Genomic DNA, 7,215 nt, shown 5'->3' with positions numbered 1-7,215 from the left:
TAAAAAAGACTGATGGAAAACATTTAAACCACTTCAATACAAAGCCAAGGCTAGATAACCATCCAAAATGTAGACTCTATAGAATAATTGCAAAAGAGAATGTAAACATTATAAACCATGCATATACTTAATCCGTCTCAGTAACTAGTTTCCATAGACATGGAAATAACACATCTTTGAATCTCACTGTTTAAATGCTTTTTTCTTTGAATATGTAAGTATGCAATGCTTGTTTTTTTTTTAATCAAAGTATATATCCTTTTGTTGTTGTTGTTGTTGTTGTTGTATATGAAAATACTGCTTACCTGGCTCCTTCTTATTTTGTTGTGAGCCTAGACTTAAGGAAACTGTTCACAAGAAACCAGAGATTTTATTTGTGAGCCTACTCTTTACCAGCAGCAGTAGAATTTCCTATCTAAATGCAGAGAAAAATAAGTGAATCAGATTAAAGTTCATACCTAGGTTACTGACTTAAAGGCTACAGATAAATTTCTAAATGTGATGCCTGGAACCTAAAACAATGGCACTAGAATGCAAAGCATGGGAGCAAGAAATTTCATTTAAGGCTAAAGAGTTTTCACATAATTTACCAAATTTCATAGTCAGTTCATAATGATCTGAAGGTAAAGCCAGCCTCAGTCATGATTCTCATTCAAGGAGTCCTCCACAGAGCAAGTTCTCAGATCTTAGCTCATTTCATCCTCAAAACAAGCGTGGAAGGCAGGGATGTTATTATCACCATTTTACATGTTTTTAAAAAATCAGACACTCCAAGTGGTTAAGTCACTTACCCAAGATTATTCAGCTAAATCAGTCCTAATGGTTATGAGAAGTTGAGTGGGAATTTGAGACTTCAAGAGACACATCTTCAGCCCTCAGATGAACAATACTGGTTAAATTCCAACCAAATGTCATCAGATGAAATTTGGTTATCTTTACATCTGGGAAATTGTTAGAGGAAAACATCTGGATCAGACAGGAAATTCCAAGAAAAACCCAAGAGTATAAGTGTGGGAGTTCATTGTAAACCACCCAATTCTCAATGAAAATTTTCTTCTTTAAGAGTGTTAGAGACAGAGGTCAGTGCATCATGGGAATTGCCCACAGGAAATCAGCTCAATGGAAAAAAATGTGTTCCAGAGACATAAAATCGATGCTGCTCTGTTAATAGACGCCAATGACTCTTTTGAGACCTAAATCATGGAACATTCAACGTGACTCAGGGACATTCTGGGGAACACCTAATGAGACTCCCAAGATACCTGCTTTCTGGTCAGCCTACATGACCCAGAGGAAGCTGGCTTATGTGAGTGAGAGGTGCTGAGGTGCTCTGGGTAGTTAGGCCAGGGTAACAAGGATCCCTTAAAAAAAAAAAAAAAAAAAGAACTCAAGAAAAAATTCATAGATGGGGCTGCTGTGCCACAGTCTCCATTCCAATATGGACTCTGTGGACAAGAGCACCATGAATGATGGTTGATGCCTGCCATGCTGATCTAGAGATAAAGCCCCAAGATCGCTTAGATTCCTACTTCCCTTGTTGAAACCCAGAGACAGAGCTTTGTGCCGGTTAAGAACTTGCTTTATGCCATGGAAGGAAACAGTAATTTTTGGCTTATTTAAAAGAATAAAAAATATTAAAGAAAGTGATGGCCACTCATGGCCATAGCCTCCTTGAGCTTTGGCTGGGAATCAAGCTGTAGCTCCCCTCTCCCTGGTTGCTCCTCAGGCTTCAAGAGATATTTCAAAGGAATCCATCTTAGACCCTGCCAGCTTTGGGGAGGGCTTTCTGAGCATGGGTCTAGTTAAGATCCTGGGTGACTCTTTTGATTTCCACAAGATTTGCATTTCTTCCCAGAAGCTGCATGGAAATAAGCCACAGAAAGGGCAGGTCATGAAAAATATCCAAAACTCTACCTCACCAGCCAGACCAGCAGTGGTCTGTGCTTCTGAGAATTCTCTCACCATCAATATAATATTTAGCTAGGTCCTTGTGATTATTTCATTTCTGAGTCATCTGAAACAAGAATTCAGAAACCTGAGAGAACAAGAAAGAAATGTCAAATAAAAAATGAATAATAAAAAGGTCATTTTCAATTACCATATTAGATGTGTTCCTTTTTTCCATTGAAATTTTCTTCTCCAGTCTTTTGAAAGTAACCAAAAAATCCTAAAGAAAATATATGCAATGATTTCAAACCTAAAACTCAGAAAGAAATGATGCGTTAACCAGAAATCTTACAGCCACAATTTGTATACCTTCCTGTCTCTCAGTTCCTGCATCTAATCCACCACCAGGTCCTTTCAATTTTACCTCAGAAATGGCCTTCAAATTCATCCACATCTTTCCAACTCAACTACCACTGCCCTAGTCCAAGCTATTCTCACATTCGGCCTCAATATTGCCATGATCTCCTAACTCAAATAAATCCCTGTTTGGATTCCTGCTGTACCCACAGATAGATATTCCACACCAAAAGCCAGAGAGGATTACTTAGAATGCAAATATGATCATTTCATGCTCTTGGAAAAGTCTACAATGGCCAATAAAATTTTGAAAATATGCTCCCTGTTCACTTATTAGGAAAATGAAAATTAAAACCACAGTGATATATCTCTACAAAACAACCAGAATAGCTAAAAAATATTCGGTGCAAAACATCAAGTGGAGGTGAGTATGAGAAGAGATTGGAACTCTCATGCCTTGTTTGTGAGAATGTAAAATGGTATCATCATTTTGGAAAATGATTCTATAATATCTGCTAAAGCTGTACATACAACCATCCTGTGACCCTGCAATTAAACCATTAAGCATGTTCATCCAACAGAAATGCATATTTATCAAGACATGGTCATAAATATTCAGAGCAGCACAATTCATAACAGCCCACAACTAAAAACATCCCAAATGCTCATCCACAACCCAATTGTGTATTCACATGGTGAGAATGGACGATCTACAACTACTATAGACAGATTTCACAGACATTACTTTGAGTGAAAGAAGCCAGATAACAGATGATTCCATATGCATAAAATAGAAACCCAGGCAAACAAATACATGTTATAGAAGGTCCAAATGGTGCTGACTGGAGGGGTGTGGACTGGCTGGGGGTGCAAGGTGAATACTTCTTGGCTTCTGATAATGCTCTGTTTCTTGGTCTGCATGCTGTTTATGTGGATATTCAGTTTGCGGAAATTCAACTAACTATGCACTTATAATATGCACATTTTCTGTATATGTTTATAGCTAAATTAAAAGTGTTTAAATTACTCAGTGACTTCCCACTAAGGCAAAATACAAAACCCTTAACATGGGTTACAAGCCTGTAAGTTATCTATCGCCTGCCCTCAACTCCATACTTCTTCTGAGCTGCTAACCCCTTTCTTTGGTTAATAACTCCAGCCACACTGGCCATGAATCAGTTCCCTAAATATAGCTCATTCCTTCCCATCTCAGGGCCTTTGTACCTCCTGCCCCCCTGGCCTAAAATAGTAGCTGGCAAACTATGGCCCACAGGACAATTCCGCCAATCCTGCCTGCCATTTGTTTCTGTAAGTAAAGTTTTACTGGAATCCAGCCATGCCCATTCACGTCTATGTTATCTATAGTTGCTTGGTACTATAACAGTCACAGAGATCACAGGTCCACAGATTGAAAAGATTTGCTATCTGGTCCATTGTAGAAAAACTTTCCCAACCCCTGGCCTAGAACATTCTCATATGCCTACTCTACCCCCATCTGTCTAACGCCTACTCACCTTTCAGAATTGAGGAAAACAAACATGTCCTTTGTTGAAAGAAGCCTAAGTTCGTATTGGTTCAGTGAATGGAACCAACATCAACTCAATTGCCTAAATCAAAAATCTGGAAGTCAATTTTGACCCCTCCCTCTTCCTTAGCTTCCAAAGCCTATCAATTGCTCACTAGTGGGCCTAGGAATGCTCTTCCCCTTCACTTCAGACTTCTCACAAGTCATTCTGACTCACTATTTTAAGAGACAGGGTCTCACTATGTTGCCAAGGCTGGATTCAAACTCCTGGGCTCAAGTTATCCTCCCATCCCAGCCTCTCAAGTACCTGGGACTGCAGGTGCATGGCACTGTGCCCAGCTCCACTCCGACTCATTTGTTAAGATTCAACTTAATCATCTCCTGCTCGTGAAGCCCTTTCTAACAAGTGCCTACTAGGCAGCCGGAATTCTGTCATCCCCAATCCTTACAACATCTGTGTATTTGCCACAGTGCGGCAGTTAGTGTGGAGTCCTAATTAGGAAAAAGTCCTAATTAGTAAAAGAACTATGGGATACAGATATACAAACAGTTCACTGTCTCAAGCACGACAACTGTCTGGGCTGGTGGCGTGGGGGTAAAAAAAAAATGTACCAAGACAGTTGTAGATAAAGAAAGGCAGATTTACTAGAGAAAGTAGGAAAAGACTTTCTTGTGATGAGGCAATGGGCAGAATCAGCAGAAGAGGAGTGGACTGCCAGCAAACAAAGGCTTTTCCTGAGGTCAGGCTGGTGGGAGCAGGAGAAAGCAGGAAAGGGAAAGCAGATAAACTGCAAGTCTGTCTTTCTTCCTGGTCCAGGACATGCAGCCCTCCTGCACCCAACTTGCCACCAGAGACCTGCAAGTTCTCCCACTGCAGCCTTGGCCTCCTCAACGCTGCACAAAGCCCTCTTCAGCACACAGCATAAACACTCTTCTACAAAATCCCCAGCAAGCCTTTGTTTGCTGGCAAGCCACTCCTCTTCTGCTGAGTCTGCCCTTGCCTCATCGCTACAAAGCATGTTCCTACTTTGTCTAAGAAATCTGACTTTCTTTATCTACAACTGTCTGGCTAAATCGTGTTACCCCCATGCCACCAGCCCAGATAGTTGTGGCTCCCTCGTGATGTTAAGCTCTTTGTTTTTCTGTGTCCCATAGTTCTTTTCTGTCTTTTCATTTAACAGATACTTATAGATCACCTTCTATATGGCTGGCACTGATTTAGGCCCTTAGGAGTCACCAGGGAACAAAACAGATGAATATCTCTGCCTGTGTGGGCTGCGGAGCAGGCTCACGATGCACAGGTGAGCCCACTGCATCATTTAGCCCACTGCATCTTGGGCTGCAATTTCTACTACTTGCTTGAGTCCAGTGAGATAGAACACTCACTGCAAGTTAAGTGAAGCAACGTTTTTACTCACACACAGCAAGAAAGAGTGAAAGCCTAGAATTCATAGCAAGTCAGTTCCAAGGCTTAGAAAAGCTGCCCTGAGTGGATGGAATCTTGTCTTCATGTGCCTCACTTGCCCCACAGCTGAAGGGCCAGGAAAGCAGTCCACCTGGGTTTTATACCCTGGGGACAACATGATACACTGGGCTAAAGTATTGAAGGACATCTTGTTCTAGGAGGGACAAGATTGGAGCCCAGGATATTCTGGCCAGTTCTTCCTTGTCTCAGGATGTTATGCTTCCAGCATGCACCAGTTATTCTTGAGAACTACAAGTGAGAAAGGAGGAAGAACTAGGTCAGTCCAAGGAGAACTGTACTGCATGGTTCTTACATTCTAGAGCATCTGTGTCCCTAGGATTTAGCCAGGGTGTGGAAGACAAGTTCAATAAACACTCCTTGAATGAAGATATTTACACTGCAGTGTGGATGAGACAAGCATAGCATTTTTCCAGAGCACACGTTATAAAATGAGAAGAGCAAAAATGGAGGGAGGCAGAAGAGGGGGGATCCAGGGCATAGCCAGAGGAGGGAAGGAGATGGCTCCCACCTGGACCCAGACAATAGTTTCCAAACTAAAACCTGGGAAGCTTAGGAAAGAACTCATCTGCAGGCATTGTTCCCCGTATCATCTGCATTGATTTGTAGAGGGGCCCTTCTTGATCAGCCTGGGAATCTGCTTTTCCCACAGGGGGAGCTCAAGACCTGCTGCCCAAGAGGCATCTCCCCAGGCTATGGATACCTTGATCTCCATAGGGATACCCATAGCTTAAGGGAGGGGGAGTGATAGGCAGACCCTGAGCACCACCCCCTAACCCGCCACCCAAGCAATAGGGCAGGTCTCTTGCCAGAAAGCAAGAGACCATAATGGTCCTAGGGAGTCTAGGGGATGAGGATAATGGGGATGCAGTTCTATTATTAAACAACAAACTACTACATTGATCAGGAGACTTCAATCTAAAAAGATGGCTCCTAGAAGGGGAAGATATTGACGCAAAGGAGGCAGCAGGGTCCTTTTATTTTTGAGATGGAGTCTTGTTCTGTTGCCAGGCTGGAGTGCCATGGTGTAATCTCGGCTCACTGCAGCCTCTGCCTCCCAGTTAAACCTATCCGCCTGCCTCAGCCTCCCGAGTAGCTGGGACTACTCAGGAGCCTGAGGCAGGGAAATAGGCTCATGCCACCACACCCGACTAATTTTTTGTATTTTAGTACAGACAGGGTTTCACCATGTTGGCCAGGATGGTCCCCATCTCCTGACTTCATGATCCCCCCGCCTCAGCCTCCCAAAGTGCTGGGATAACAGGTGTGAGCCACCGCACCCAGGCCCTTTCTTAACATCTCTTTCTGACATGGATTTAGTGATTTCACACCATTTAGGCCTACGTATCAGTCCCCGACCACATTAATTCTCCTCAACTGTGATCTCCCATAGCATGGGGTGCTCACAGCACCCCCTGTTAATAAGGCAGGCTGGGAATGGAGAGGTGTGTATGAGTGACAGCTAGGCTAGGCTCCACCAATGACTAGGTCTCAGTTTCTTCTTCTCTAATATCATCAACATCATCATCATTCAGTACTCGCTATATGCCAGGCATTGTTGTAAGAACTTTATGTATCTAACTCATTTAATCCTCACAATAGTCCTAGGAAGTACATACTAGTACCATTCCCATTTTACAAAGGAAGAACCAGAAGCACAGGGAGGCTAAGTAACTTGACTAAACTAACATAGCTCCTTAGTAGTGAAGCCTGAATGTGAAATCAGGAAGTCTGGCCTCAAACTCCGTGCTCTTGGCAAATAGGTTCGATCTTGCTTGAAACACTGATTAGCATGTGGTGCTACTGAGAAGGGTCAGAATCCTCAGTAGGAAAGGTGCCATAGCTGATTAGCAATGCCTGCAATGGTCATATGGATGCTGTCTTTTTTATTCTTGTGTTATACAATGGCAAAGACACTCTCCCCCACCAAACTTCAATTAGGCTCTTCTGAGCCCTATTTTCA

At 42.6% G+C, this 7,215-nt stretch overlaps 1 long non-coding RNA gene across 1 annotated transcript; it reads right to left on the bottom strand.

Annotated features, from left to right (window-relative positions):
• Nucleotides 1–232: 232 nt before the first annotated feature.
• LOC108289139 lies at nucleotides 233–6,284 on the bottom strand. The gene is made up of 2 exons (XR_001819015.1): nucleotides 2,099–6,284; nucleotides 233–941 (listed from the first exon to the last, which is right to left on the bottom strand). It is a non-coding gene; the product is annotated as an uncharacterized LOC108289139 (long non-coding RNA).
• Nucleotides 6,285–7,215: the final 931 nt, after the last annotated feature.

The sequence above is a fragment of the Cebus imitator genome, unplaced genomic scaffold (assembly GCF_001604975.1).
Source record: "Cebus imitator isolate Cc_AM_T3 unplaced genomic scaffold, Cebus_imitator-1.0 Scaffold391, whole genome shotgun sequence".
Classification (NCBI taxonomy): domain Eukaryota; kingdom Metazoa; phylum Chordata; class Mammalia; order Primates; family Cebidae; genus Cebus; species Cebus imitator.
This window is presented reverse-complemented; position numbering and strand designations above follow the sequence as displayed.